General features: G+C 40.6%; 1 protein-coding gene across 4 annotated transcripts in view; it reads left to right on the plus strand.

Moving 5' to 3' along the window:
* The window catches only part of LOC108696765 (serine/threonine-protein kinase BRSK2), a 165,743-nt gene that overhangs the window by 12,842 nt on the left and 137,802 nt on the right, over positions 1-15,099 (plus strand). The gene's annotated exons all lie outside the window — the stretch shown is intronic.

The following is a 15,099-nucleotide window of genomic DNA, read 5'->3' on the forward strand; positions in this document are numbered from 1 at the left end:
AACCAATAGGCCAAATTCGATAGTCAAACTTTTCTTTTTGAATTTTTTTGGCCGTTTTCGGTCGAATTTTAATCGTTTGATTGATCGTAGAAATCGTTCGAATCGATCGATTCGAACGATTTAAAAAAAAAAAATTCTTTGACTTTTTAAAACTTAGCCAAATTTTGGCTATAGGATCTAGGCGGTCCCCATAGGCTAACATAGCAATTCGACAGGTTTAAGGTGGCGAAGTGTCGAAGTCGAACTTTTTTAAAGAGACAGTACTTCGATTTTCGAATGGTCGATTGTTCAAAGTATTTTCAATTCGAATCGAAGTCGAATTTGACCTATTCAATGGGCGAAGTATCCAAAAATTACTTCGAAATTCGAAGTATTTTAGTAAATGTGCCCCCAAGTATATTGCGTCTCCTTTAGACTGCCAGTCCTCATAGGATCTCCCAAATAACCAATCACCGCCTTTATTTGACCCCCAATTAACTTTTTTCATGCTTGTATTGCTCCCCAACTATTGCAATTGAATGTGGCTCATGGGTAAAAAAAGGTTGGGGACCCCTTGTCTAAACAGTAGAGAGTGTCATTCCTTCTATTCCTTTATCTGTATTTGTCCTTCAGAAAACTCAGGGAGCACTGGTATCCCTAAAATACGTCTTGGCTAACATTCGCCTTTATACTAGTTTTTTTATATGGTTTCCATTGTGTGTCAGCGTCTTTGCGGATGAATAGATGTGATTTTGCAACATCGACCAATGAGAATTTTTTGAATGCGTTTTAATTGATTCTTTTTCTCTTTCCATACTGTTTCTAATCCCAATCAGCGCTTTTTGTTTCCAGGCTCAACTGAGAAAAATGGCTTTGCATTTTTAATAACGTGAGTCAGAAAATAAAAAAGTCTAATGCGACTTAAAAAGGAGAGGGATTTGTCAGTGGAAAAGAGCCGCGTATGAGATTATCAAAATTGTGTCTGTTTATTCCGCATGTGTACAAATCTTCTGTGAATTTCTCTTTAGTTCCTTAATGTTCCCTGCAAGTATATTATTTCTTAAAAATATGTTATTTATTTGTGCTAGGATAAGAGATATTCATTATACATGTACCTGAGTCAACTCACTGCTTGTTGCACTGCTTGTTAAGAAACCACTCATAGAAAACAATATTAATAAAAGAAGGCTAGAGGAATATTCATTTGTAGGAAAGTTTAAAAAGTTCCCCCCCAAACACACAGTATCATGCTGTGAATCTATATCCCCTAGGTCCTGACCCTACCCCCAGGCCACGGTACAACCCTTCTCTAATAGGGGTGGTTCACCTTTAAGATAACTTTTAGTAAGTTTTAGAATGACCTATTCCTAGCAACTTTTTAGCTGATTTTCATTATTTATTTATTTTTGTTTTTTTGCCTTCCTTTTCTTCCGCTTTCCAGCTTAAATAGGGGTCACTGACCCCGGAAGACCAAAAGATGATTATTCTGTGAGGCTACAATTTTATTGTTATTGTTCATTTGTATTACTTATCCTCCTATTTAGACCTTCACATCATCATCATTCATCTTCCAGTCTCTCATTCACACCACTGCCTGGTTGCGAGGGTGAATAATACCCTAGCAACCAGATAGCTGCTAAAATACTGAAATTCAGAACAAATACTTACATAACTGGAAAACCCCAAAAAATAAAATATTAATGCAAAGTGCAAATATCACTGTCTGCATCATGCAGACTTGAACTTTCCTTTGAGGAATTGAACTGAAATGAATTTAAGGAAACCATTTTTTTGCCAAAGCAACTCAGCTTCCCTTTTTATTCCAACAACAGTAACCCTTTAAGTGGAATGAATATACCTGATAATGCCAACTTGTAAGAAAAACAAATTAACGTTGAAGACACTTTGATGTCTGATTGATATGAATAACCATCACAGTATTACGGAACTCACAAAGACTTCAGGTTTTTTGAATCTTTGGGACAGTGTAATTAAGTTTCAAGTGTATGAGTAGAGCTACGTGAAAGTACAATATGAACAACATGAAAAGAGTACCCAGCAAAGATGAAAAGTTGGACACCAAATGGGAATCAATATTACCCTTCCGGCAGGCCTAGAGGTAAACCCTGTGCCTTAAACGTGTAGTTTAGATAGATAGATATAGATAGATAGATAGATAGATAGATAGATAGACAGAAAGAGAGAGAGAAATAGAGAGAGAGAGAGAGAGAAAGACAGACAGAAAGAGAGAGAGAAATAGATAGATAGATAGATAGATAGATAGATAGATAGATAGATAGATAGATAGATAGATAGATAGATAGATAGATGATAGATGGATGGATGGATAGATAGATAGATAGAGAGAGAGAGAAAGACAGACAGACAGAAAGAGAGAGATAAAAATAGATAGATATATAGATAGATAGATAGATGAGAGAGAGATGATAGATAGATAGATAATAGATAGATAGATAGATAGATAGATAATAGATAGATAGATAGATAGATAGATAGATAGATAGATAGATAGATAGATAGAGAAAGAGAGAGAAAGAGAGAGAGAAATAGAGAGAGAGAGAGAGAGAGAGAGAGAGAGAGAGAGATAAAGAGAGAAAGACAGACAGAGAGAGAGACAGACAGACAGAATGAGAGAGAGAGAGATGATAGATAGATAGATAGATAGATAGATGAGAGAGAGAGAGACAGAGAGAGAAAGACAGACAGAAAGAGAGAGAGAAATAGATAGAGAGAGAGATAGATAGATAGATAGATAGATAGCACATAGCCAACATGGCTCATATTCATATAATGACCCTAATTTAATAATGTTAGATGATAGATATGTAGATGAGAGAGAGAGAGAGAGAGAGAGAGAGGTAGGTGATAAATAGATAATTAGATAGATGGATAGATAGATAGATAGATAGAATCTAGAAAGCACATAGCCAACATGGCTCATATTCATACAATGACCCTAATTTAATAATGTTATTAGTGGGAGTCTAGTTTAATAATGTAAGGTAGATAGTTATATAGATAGATAGATTGATAGACATACTGTATAGGTAGATAGATGTATAGACTGATAAAAGTGGCATTTATCAATGAAACCAAGCTTATTCTCATGCAGTGAATTAAACAGAATCAAGTGCTTGGTGTTTGTTAACTGCCCCATTTACTGTATGTTAATTCTGGCTCCAAACAGTGGGCTTCTGCTGCTGATTTCCCACGAGGGCCATGAATATTGCAATCTAACACTGCTAATACAGAAGTTTATGCAAATGGCAGGAACATATATCTACACTGTATGCACAGGGCTATTTTTATGGCACCACTGGGTACCCAGGGTTTTGCATAGTAAACAGGTATGGAGGACAGGGAATAAACACAATTATAAAAAAGGGACATGTGCACAACTTCTGATCAAGAGTTTCTTGCTCCAGTGCCCTAGCTGTTTGTGTTAGACAATAAATACAGAAATATCATGTATAGTAAATGTTAGCCTTCTGCACTGTGACATGGTAATCATGCCCTGTAGGAGGGAGGAGATCCTTATTGGTCCAAAGTAATTTTGGGTGCTGTTCTGCTGCCCATTGTATAAAAGGGAGCGGGTTGCCTCTTGGATTTTGCTACAGGGAAGAAGGTGGATAGTACCAGCAAGCCTGAGTCAGGGGTCCTCTGTAGAGCCATGGTCCATGTAATGGACAATTTAGATAAGCATCTCAAAGGATGTCAGGGAGAAGAACCCTGTGAATGAGTATTAATAAGGTGTGAGGCTAACTCCTGTTGTAGCATATTGCAATATGTATGAAAGCTAGCATGAGAGGTATGTTGAGGAGATGTAGTTTGAGGATAGTATCTCCAGGCTACACCTGCTAGAATAGGGACTTCAGTGAGTAGGTTTGTAAGGCTAAAGTAGATTCCTTCTGAGAAATAACTGTGATAGCTGGTTCATTAGAGTTTCTTGTTGCTTCTGTAATTTGAGGTTTAGATCATATGGAGAGAGGCACAGAGCCATGGGTGCTATCTTTTGGTGGTTTCATAGCTGAGGCAGATGTCAAAATGGAATAGGATGAAGGGAATATACAAACAGAAATCTGATGTCCATAAATTATTTTATACATTAGATCAGGGGTCCCCAACCTTTTTCACCCATGACACACATTTAAATATAGAAAACGTTGGAGAGCAATTTTGGAGAGCAAAATATGGGATTTGGTTGGTAATTGGTATCCCCTATGTGGACTTGTGTCCTACAGAAGGGTCTGTTTGGTAGTACACATGGTTTATATGCAACTAAAGCTTGCCATTGAGCCAGGAATTCAAAGAGAAGCATCTGTTTTGAGGCCACATGAAGCAACATCAAAGGGGTCAGAGAGCAACATGTTGCTCACGAGTCACTGGTTGGGGATCACTGCATTAGATATTTGCTCCTCTGCTGTCCCTTGCTACTCCGAATGCTATGTCTAGATCCTTATTCACTTTAATGGTGTATAGAATTCATTGGCAATAAACACAAGGCAATTTTGAACATCTTAAGGCATGCAAAACTGCACGAGATTGTGTGCCATCATTAGCAAATGTGGCCCTAAGTGTCTGCAGGAAGGAATGCTTGAGTGTATTTGTAACTGATATATGTTGACATAAGTTGTTTACAGATGTCAGTTTCTTAGGGACAGCAGGTGTGTTGCCCTCTAGTACACAAATGTAGGAGAATAATCAGATACCTCTGAGATCCTTGATATTGATCTGCACAATGACAGCCATGTACAGGAAAGTAGAACAACAGAATACATTGCACTTTGCCAGACAATCACTTCCTAACAATATGCAGAGTCATTTCTGGATCCCCCCAGGGAAGAAGAATCAACTGAGACCTTTAAACTTTAAGGATTAGTGAAGAGGAGGTGTAAATATGCCACAAAGGCTGAGCGACCTCAACCTTGCGCCCTTCACCGCTAGCTTTCTGCCAGTATAAGTGCCATTTATTTATGCAATTATCCCAGGACTTGCTGAGTAAATATGCAGAAGGCCATTGCTTTGAGGTTTGCACCCAGGAACTGGGACATCCCTTAGTGGTCATTGTATAAATCATACACACGTGACATATTCTTAATATATACCTTTGGGAATGTGTCCTTGGGCATTATAAATCACTATATTGCCTGAGCAACCTCATACACAAAACAAGTTGTAACAGATTTCACCCTATTTCTTGTTGGAGGCTCGTTTAATTTGTACTTGTCTGACTCGCTGGGAAGGAGCAAGGGGTGATGCCCAATGCTGTGTGCTCTTTGCAGAACAAGAGAACTTTTGTGTACAATACGTTATTATTGCTTTCATTAAGCAAATCACACCAGCGGCTCTTTTAGACTCGCCTTGAAATGAAAAGAATTCTCTCAATGTTCTACAGGATCTCACTAGTCAGTAATTAATATTCATGCTCCCTTGTGGTGTATCCTAGTCAGATGCAATTGGGGTCACAATGTTCCCCCTGCAGCTGTACAGTCTGACTGCCATATGCTAAAGCAGCCGATCAGCGAAACTTGCTGGAATACTCACTCTACCACTCCATTGAATGAATAGCTCTTGTCCATGGCATCCAGGCAACCACAAAAATTTCTACTGGTCACACGTCTCAATATATTACATCAATGGTCTCTATCCAGTGGCTCAGAAGCAACATGTTGCTCACCAACCCTTTGGATGTCGCTCCCAGTGGCCTTAAAGCAGGTGCTTATTAAATTCCTGGATTGGAGGCAAGTTTTTGTTGCATAAAAAACAGGTGCACTGCCAAAAGGAGGCTCCTGTAGGTTGCCAGTCCACATAGGGGCTACCAAATATCCAATCACAGCCATATTTGGTACCCCAAGGAACATGTTTCATGCTTGTGTTGCTCCCCAACTCATTTGAATGTGGCTCATGGATAAAAAAGTTTGGGGACCCCTACATTACACCTTTGATACATAATGAAAGAACTACCTATAACATATGTGTATAGGCAATTGGAAGATCCTTCCACCTCTTATAAGTGTGGCCTAGGAAATATAGATGAGGCTTGATCCTACTCCAGACCAGTTTGGGGGAAACTAGGGAGGAAAACTTTCTTTGCTGTTTATCTAGGAACCCCAGCATTTTTCTGAAACCACGAGCTGAATAAGCCATGGGCTATACAAGTACAACATTCTAGCCATTACAGACAAAGAACATTTTACAACATTTACAACCTGTCTGTCTTCCTCCAGTTTGTAGAACTCCAAAAGTGAAATGAGTATGGTGGCACTGTTCACCCATGGGCCACATGGGCTACAAAAGTTAAGCAAAAGTTCCAAATATTTGGATCTCAGGGAGATGAAAACTATGGAAGTATTAAGTATGCAGTGCTGTGGTCCTACATTCAATTCTAGCCAAGGCATCTGAGAGGAGTTAGCCTTTTCTTCCTATGTCTGTTGGTTTATCTCCCACATTTCAAAAACAGATTGGCATCTTAACTGGCTCATGATGTGTGTGAATGTGATAGGGACCTTAAATTGTAAGTTCAGCTGGGGCAAGGACTGATGGGAATGATGTACAATCTCTGTAATGTGATGCAGAAGATGGTGCTATATAAAGAAAAGATAGTAATAATAATGAAAGTGAAGATGAAGTCGTTTGAAGGTTTCTGTTTTTTCAGCTGGAGGATTAAGACAGAAGCACCAGCACCATTGAGCTCAGCTGGTGGCTCTTTCAATTAATCAGCTTGTTTATGGACTGTGGAGATTGGAAAAGGGAAAGACGCTACAGGTCGGCAGATGGCCAGCCTTCCCCAGCATCAGACAAGTAACAGTGAACTCAAACAGCCTTTCCTCACCCGCTAAACCTAATGGAGTCCATCATTTCTCATTGCAGGCCAGAAGATCATAAGGAATATGTTATGCTTTGGGCTTTGTTTGTCTTTACTAGTATTCTGCACATTTATATGCCTTGGGCTTACTTTATGGTGTAGCTGAAATGAAACATTCTCCTATTTATACAGAAGGGGTCATTTAGGGCGCCATTAGCAATGTTTTTAACCCAGGGTTTTTTAACCACAATTCCACTGAAATTACAGTAGTAAGGTGGAGTTGCGTATGCCTAAGTCACGCCTGTTGCGTCATTGTGTAATTTTTTAACCTTTTTTTGGCACAAGTCTGATGCACATTTTGACGCCGCCCGCAATGGGAACCCTGGGATAAACTGCCAGCTTGAAAGTAGCAGTAGCTCCAGGGTTCCCCTACATCTATAGGTGCACTTATGTATGATTTGGAACAGGAGACAAAAATGACTAACCTGGGGTTGCCATCGGAAGGGCTGCCCTGGTCAAAACTGCCAAACTGATTCTCTTAGATCGACATGGCGACCGGGCGCCATAGCCCCACCCTGTGACATCTTTTGTCTGCCCCATGATATCAGCGATTCCCCTTATGACATCACTGGCATGCCCCCCCTGCCTGGACAGCACGACCCAGAAAGGTGTCAACCCTAGATCCACCAGTGCCAAATGCAGCTGTAGGGCATTAGTAGTGGTAGTAACTGATCCAATTTAGGTTTGTGTTTTATTTCTTGTCTCTTCATTGGGTTTTGGAGGTTCACCATAATTAGTAAAAGAGCAGTGGCCCTTAGTAGTGCTTAATAGTGCTCAGTGGAGAATGCTCCATTTGTGGCAGGCAATATGGTGGCTCACACATAAAACTGTATATACAGAATGCAGAGAAGGAACTTGCTGTAGATACAGAGTTGCATCTGAAACACTGTTGTAATTTTTTTTTTTTAAATAAATGGTCTAAAGGTTTCCTGAAAGACATTCTATTAATATATTAAAGCATTTAGTCCCCTTTTAAACGATTAAACAACTCATGCGTTTATTCCGTAATAACATTTCGGTAATTGGGGCCCCAGACTAGGGAAGCAATTTGAGAAGAGGAATGATTCAGAAGTGAAATTTAATTGCACATATTTCCAGAAAATGTCGGCACAAGATGGAATTAATACCGTTATTAAATCTATTTCAATTAAAAAATTGTCACAAATTGGTTCAATGGTAATCCCCCCCCCCATTATATATTCAAGGCACAAATAGAGATGTTTCACTGGATTCTTGCTTGTGCTATACAACATTTATTTAGTACTTAAAGGGATCCTGTCATCGGAAAACATGTTTTTTTCAAAACGCATCAGTTAATAGTGCTACTCCAGCAGAATTCTGCACTGAAATCCATTTCTCAAAACAGCAAACAGATTTTTTTATATCCAATTTTGAAATCTGACATGGGGCTAGACATATTGTCAATTTCCGAGCTGCCCCCAGTCATGTGACTTGTGCCTGCACTTTAGGAGAGAAATGCTTTCTGGCAGGCTGCTGTTTTTCCTTCTCACTGTAACTGAATGTGTCTCAGTGGGACATGGGTTTTTAATATTGAGTGTTGTTCTTAGATCTACCAGGCAGCGGTTATCTTGTGTTAGTGAGCTGCTATCTGGTTACCTTCCCATTGTTCTTTTGTTTGGCTGGTGGGGGGGAAAAGGGAGGGGGTGATATCACTCCAACTTGCAGTACAGCAGTAAAGAGTGATTGAAGTTTATCAGAGCACAAGTCACATGACTTGGGGCAGCTGGGAAATTGACAATATGTCTAGCCCCATGTCAGATTTCAAAATTGAATATAAAAAAAACTGTTTGCTCTTTTGAGAAATGGATTTCAGTGCAGAAATTTGCTGGAGCAGCACTATTAACTGATTGATTTTGAAAATTTTATTTTTTTCCCATGACAGTATCCCTTTAAGGGTCAGAAGGAAAGAAGTGGGGGGCCTGAAGAATGCAGGGAGGCTGTGGGTGGCTGCACCTCTGTTTTATACTATTTTGTCAGCATTTTGTCATCATGAAGCCCCTTTTGGTACTAGATGGCAGTGCCCTAAAGCCAGGACTGAGATAGTTTAAAAGAAAACTTAAAACAAGGAATATCAGTAATATAAAAAGGTTGTTGTTGCTATGACAACCATTGCAAAGTAACCACACTGAACGTGAGTCTGGAAAGGAAGATCTGTTATCCACGTTTATCCTTCCTTTTTTTAAATATCAGCCCATATGTACAGATGGCAGGCCATCAATCCATCTCTTCATTCCAGCCAGTGGCTACTGGTCACATTACACTTCAGTGCCCTCAGCCCATTACATGAAAACACACTTCTGACGGACTCTGCGTGAGGCTCTTTGAGACGTCTTTCTGCCCCTCGGGTAGCCAATAAGCATCTGAAGTTCGACCGCTCCGGCACAGCGTGTGCCAAGTGAGAGAGAGCAGGAACCAGATGATGGATTTATTTTCTGAAAACAGGGTTTGTCTTATCCTTTATTTCAGAGTATTCTGACTGACTGGCTGCAATTGTGGTTTCGGTTTGCTGCTCCGCAGGGAGTTTATAACTGGTGATTTTTGGGTTACCGTTTAAACAGGAGGATAGAGAAATGAAGGGATAAGATGGGCACATCAGCGTCTGTCAGCTTTCTAAACTGTATTTTGTAGGCAAAACAGCTTTGTGAGCTATAGATTATATCAAGGATCCCCAACCTTTTTACCATTGACCATATTCAAATGAAAAAAGAGTCGGTAGGCAACACCGTCATGAAAAAAGTTCATAAGGAGAGCTAAATAGGGGCAAGTGATTGGCTAATCGGTAGCACGAGTGGACTGGTAGCCTGCAGGAGGCTCTGGTTGGTAGTGCACACGGACTTGTGCCTTAAAAACTTGCCTGGAATTCAAAATTAAGCACCTGCTTTGAGGCCACTAAGAGTAATATTCAAGGGGTTGGTGGGCAACACGTTGTTCACGAGCCACTGGTTATGGATCAGTGGATTATATTGTTTATACTGCTCTAAGTAATTGTCTTCCATGGACCTTTTCCTTTGGATGATGTTTAATGATAAAGTTTGAATTTCCATTAGGACCTTCCTGACAAAGGGAGGCAGAGCCGGGCCAAGCCGGGCAGGCGCCCTAGGCAGCCTGCCCGGCTGCTGCGCCGGCTGGATGAGCGCTTCTGCGCATGCGCGAAAAGATGCTTCTGCACATGCGTGAAGAGACGCTTCTGCGCATGCGCGAAAAGATGCTTTTGCGCATACGCGAAGAAACGCTTCTGCGCATGCGCGCATTGACGCATGCATGGGACAGTGGGCGGTTGGCAGAGAAGGGACCGGATTAGGGGTAGGAGTAAGTACGTGCTGGCGCTCCTCCACCTTTGTGCCCTAGGCACGTGCCTACTCTGCCTACCCCTAGTTCCGGCCCTGAAGGGAGGCGTCACTCCCCCCCCACCGAAATGTTGAATTCACTAACTGTACCTTGAAATAAAGGGTAAGAAACCTAACTCTTATATGTGAGTGCCTCTTCTTTCATGCTTTCCATTAGGACCACCCAAAGGAGTTTTTAGCCAAAGTGCCATATGGTGGCAAGAGCAATGCTGAGTGTCAGCTGCTTGTGAATATACCTGACAATTTTCATAGTAACGTGTGAATGGTAAGTCCTCAGCAGTAGCCATCTGATGGGTGAGTGGCACAGGGGGCATACTTAAATGAGTGATGTTTGGTTTGATGACTGGACCTACACTAGACTGAGCAAAGTTATGGCATTGAACAAAATAGCTCAGGCTATTAAAATAAAAAAGTTTACCAGTCCTAGGGTCTTTAAACATGTTGATGGATGGTAATACAGATATGAGAGACCTGGGGTTTTCTGAATAATGATCTTTCAGTAATTTGTATCTTCATACCTTAAGTCTACTAGAAAATCATGTAAATATTAAATAAACCCAATAGGCTGATTTTGCTTCCAATTAGGATTAATTATTTCTTAGTTGGGATCAAGTACAAGCTACTGTTTTATTATTACAGAGAAAAAGGAAATCATTTTAAAATCTGGATTATTTAGATACAATGGAGTCTATGGGAGACGGCCATGCCGTAATTTGGAGCTTTAGGGATAAAAGGTTTCCAGATAACGGGTCCCATACTTTTACCACAGCTTTTTCAGTAGTATACCAAGGGATATAACTGATGACAATGCAAAGAGAGTTGTGTGAGCAGGTGAAAAATTCTAGCATTTTATTACAGTTATGAGATTCATTATCAGGAAACCCAATCATTGAGAAAGCTCCAAATGACAGGAAGGCCGTCTCCCATAAACTCAATTTTAATCCAATAATTCAAATTTGTTAAAAATGATTTCCTTTTCTTCTGTAATAATAAAACAGTAGCTTGTTCTTGTTCCCAACTAAGATATAATTAATCCTTATTGGAAGCAAAACCAGCCTATTGGGTTTATTTCATGTTTAGTAGACTTCTGGTTAACATGTTCCAGTATTTGTATCCAAGCACAAATCAACATCTGTGGTCTCTTACCAATCATGTACGAGTCAGTAGAATGCAATACAATAAGATAATTGTTCCATGGAGAACATGGAGTCAGATTCTCAACAAATGTAAACTATGAGCTTTGATCAGTCTGGCCTTGATGAAGATTCCCCCTGTCAACTGAAACCCTAAAGCATTATATTAACAGGCTTCTTCAGACTTGGAATTGCTAACACCTCCATAGCATACCCTTGCTGCCCCCTAACAATGTGTATATTACATACACATGAAACGCAACCTTCAGGAATTTAATCTCTTTTGTCTCTTATTCCTATATCGTCATGAACACAACAAGAACAAAGGATTTCACTGTATAATGTCAGAATAAAACCATTAGAGAAGGCAATAATTACACAGTTTGTTTGAATAGGATGCGAGAATGTCCCATGATTGACACAACATAGAGCCAAAATTAGATTTTTATTCATTACATAACTCCAGTCACATTTCATAAGACTTTCTGAATTAGTCTTAATTGTCTCATATGCTCACATGTTAATCAAACCCATTAGCTCGTCTCGGTCCCTAATGTACTGATGGGAGCGTTCAAAGTAATAGAATTAAAGGCCACTCTAAACAACAGTGCCCATAGAAAAACAACACTGAAACATAACTTCTGTTACCTGCGAGAGATTCAAAACAGACAAATATATATATATATGGAGGGAACAAGACTCTTTGCGAAAAGTGCAGGGAACTAGGGTGCTCTTGGGCTTACTTTATGGCTGCTGTAGCTGTGATGGGCTTTGCGGTAGGGCAAAGACTCAATGGACCGGGGAACTGTTAACATTATCAATTGTGTTTTTGAGCATGAGAATAATGTAAAGTCCATTTTGCATTACAAAATAAAATTTATTTGGGTAATTCATGATACACTTTGGTGCAGAAAATTATCCTGCAGGGGAAAGTACCATGTAGTAGGTACAGGTGCCCTGGTATCAATTTTGGTGACCCGTGTAAAGGCTGTAAATGCCAGGTCAATGGACATGAGTTGGGTAAATGGTTTCTGTAGCTTTTTCATGGGGGGGGGGGGTACTGGAAAATAATATGGGTGAAAAATCCCTATACACTATGTGTTTTGCATTCATAGGCGTTCTGCATATTCTGTTTTGCAGCCTGAAAATGGTATGGGGCCATCTTCTAACACATTGCCATATTTTCAATTATTACCTGACAATAAAAATCCAGCTGACTGAAGGGTGTTGCTTCCAGCTGCCACATAATTCTAAGCATGACTGAGTTACAGTAAGGATTGGAAGGCGGCTAATAAATGTAGTTTCAAAGCAGATGGATCATGCCCCAATCTTATTCTATTGGGAGACCCAATTATATATGCTCTCAAAAGTATAAACGACTGAATCACAGGGCAAAAGTTTTAGGGCCTCTTATTCGCCCGACCTTGAAGACAGCTCTACACCCTCTACTGGGCTCTCTATAACCTTGCAGAATTCTTTTACATGGAGCACCAGTGGAACTAAAACCAAACAACCTACACGCTTGATGCTTTTCGTGGCCATAGCCACTTCCTCAAAAGGAAGGAAGTGGCTATGGTCACGGAACACGTCAAGCATGAAGGATGTTTGTGCGCTCCATTTTTTTGAAAATGAATCTTATAAATAGATGATTTTAGTGCCGCTGGTGCCGTGTAAAAGAATTCTGTTTGGACTGATTATGCTCCGAGGGCAGTTTCACGTAAGTAGCACAGTGGACTGGCAGTGAGTGCTCCCACTATTGCAACTTTGACCTCTATACCCTTGGCCTAGCCCGCAGCCGCAGGGTCTGACTCATCAGTTTTATGCATACCTCTCAACTTTCCTGTTTTCAGTGGGACAGTCCTGCTTTTGACAGCTCAACCTGCAGTCCTGCGTTTGTACTGAAAAGTCCCGACTTTTACTGCACTGAAGAGCCAGAAAAAGAAACAAAGTTTCTACCTTAATTGGCTTTTGGCAGAGAGCCCAGAACAGCTACCAGGTGCAACTAAGATACCTTGTAACAATTTTGAGATAAGCAAATAAGTAATAAACAATTTAGATAAGGAGGTCCCTTGGGAAAAGTTAGACTCGCAGCTTAAAGGCCAATTCACCTCCATTAGCAAAACTGTAATAACAAAAAAAACACAGAAATATATTCAGACTTTCATAACCAGCCAAATTTTGTCAAATTAACATGGTAATTAGGGGGTGTGGCCACACAATGGGCATAGCCAAAACAAATCACCACGCTAATGTTTTTGTCCCTCTTTTAATTTCCAAAATGTTGGGAAGTATGGTTTTAGGGTTCATCCTACTCCTTGGGGGCCAGCAGTTTATCCGTCATCTCTTGACATTGTTAAAGACATATAAAAAAAGTCATATCAATCCTTTCCATAGTTTGAAGAACACTTGGGAGAGCATTATACGTGTTCATCAATCTTCATGCAGTTTGGGACCCTCCACAATATGTAAGATAGCAACTAAGGAATCACCCCAAATCCCACTCTCCATTGGACTCTTCTAAGAAAGAACAGCCCTTCAGTTTGGGAACCTTTCCCCTGATGTTCAAATAAGCCATGTGATCTAAATGTCAGAGTCCTAATATGCAGCAGCTTTGGATCAATTTGACCTATCTGGTAATTGCATCTTTCCATGTGACCAGACAATATGATTTTATATGGGGAAGGCCATTTCCTGTTAATAAAATGGACCGGATAACATTTTATTGGATAGAGTCACACGTCGGGGTCAGCAGTTGCACTAAAAGCATGTTGCTAAAGCATTTGCTTCTACAGTTGCCATACAATCAGAACAAGCGTAACTGTGCCTAAGGCTTAAAGGTGTATCCCTTTGAATACCATAAACACCCTACTATACATAACTAACATGGTCAAATACGAGAGAATCGAAATCCTCCCTTTGCAATTCACCCAACGCTCCAGCTAATTAGTAGATGTCTTTTGATCGGTGTGTTAATAAGCGCGAGGGCCAGTAATGAATTCTGTGCAGCGCTGCTGTCAGCCGTGGGCCAGGTGCTGGCTTTCTGTCTGGATGCACAGCTTGTCAGAAGGCCACAAAATCAATAAGAAGCCATTAAGTTGCTGAAGGAGAAGAATCAGGGAGACGCAAGGCCAAGACGCAGCCTGAAATGTGGTTAATTTCAGGAGCTGTTTTACAATGTGGCGTCTGTGCCCTCCCCCTGTTCCTGGCTGGACAGATAATGTTTTCCATTGCTCGCATGTTCTGGTGCAGAGGATCCAGTGCAGCTTAACCCATTGCTTGGGCAAAGCCTTTCCGTCCACTTCATTTCATCCTTTTCCAGAAATCACCCGAGTAGAACCAATGAAAGCATTTCTTTCCAATGATTTTTTTCCCCCTCGTAGATTTATTGCCCTTTGCACCCCTGAGTGCTGTGCGGATTGGCTGGCGGTGGAAGTCATTGTTTCTGTTTTGCTTAGCACTTGCCTTTGCATGCCTCAGCAGAGTAATATGCCTCCAATCTATATACAGTATGGAGAAACTGCTGCACCCTCCTCTTTTCCTTCACACTCGTTTAATGCGATGAGATTTCATTTTACTACAGCTGTGGAATCTATTATCTGGAATTCTTAGGGCCCGGAGTGTTCCAGAAAAGAGGTCTTTCCGTAACATGGAACGACAGCTCTTAAACTCAGTGGTCCCCAACCAGTAGCTCGTGAGCAACATGTTGCTCTCCAACCCCTTGGATGTTGCTCTC

Source organism: Xenopus laevis, chromosome 7L (genome assembly GCF_017654675.1).
Source record: "Xenopus laevis strain J_2021 chromosome 7L, Xenopus_laevis_v10.1, whole genome shotgun sequence".
Classification (NCBI taxonomy): Eukaryota; Metazoa; Chordata; class Amphibia; order Anura; family Pipidae; genus Xenopus; species Xenopus laevis.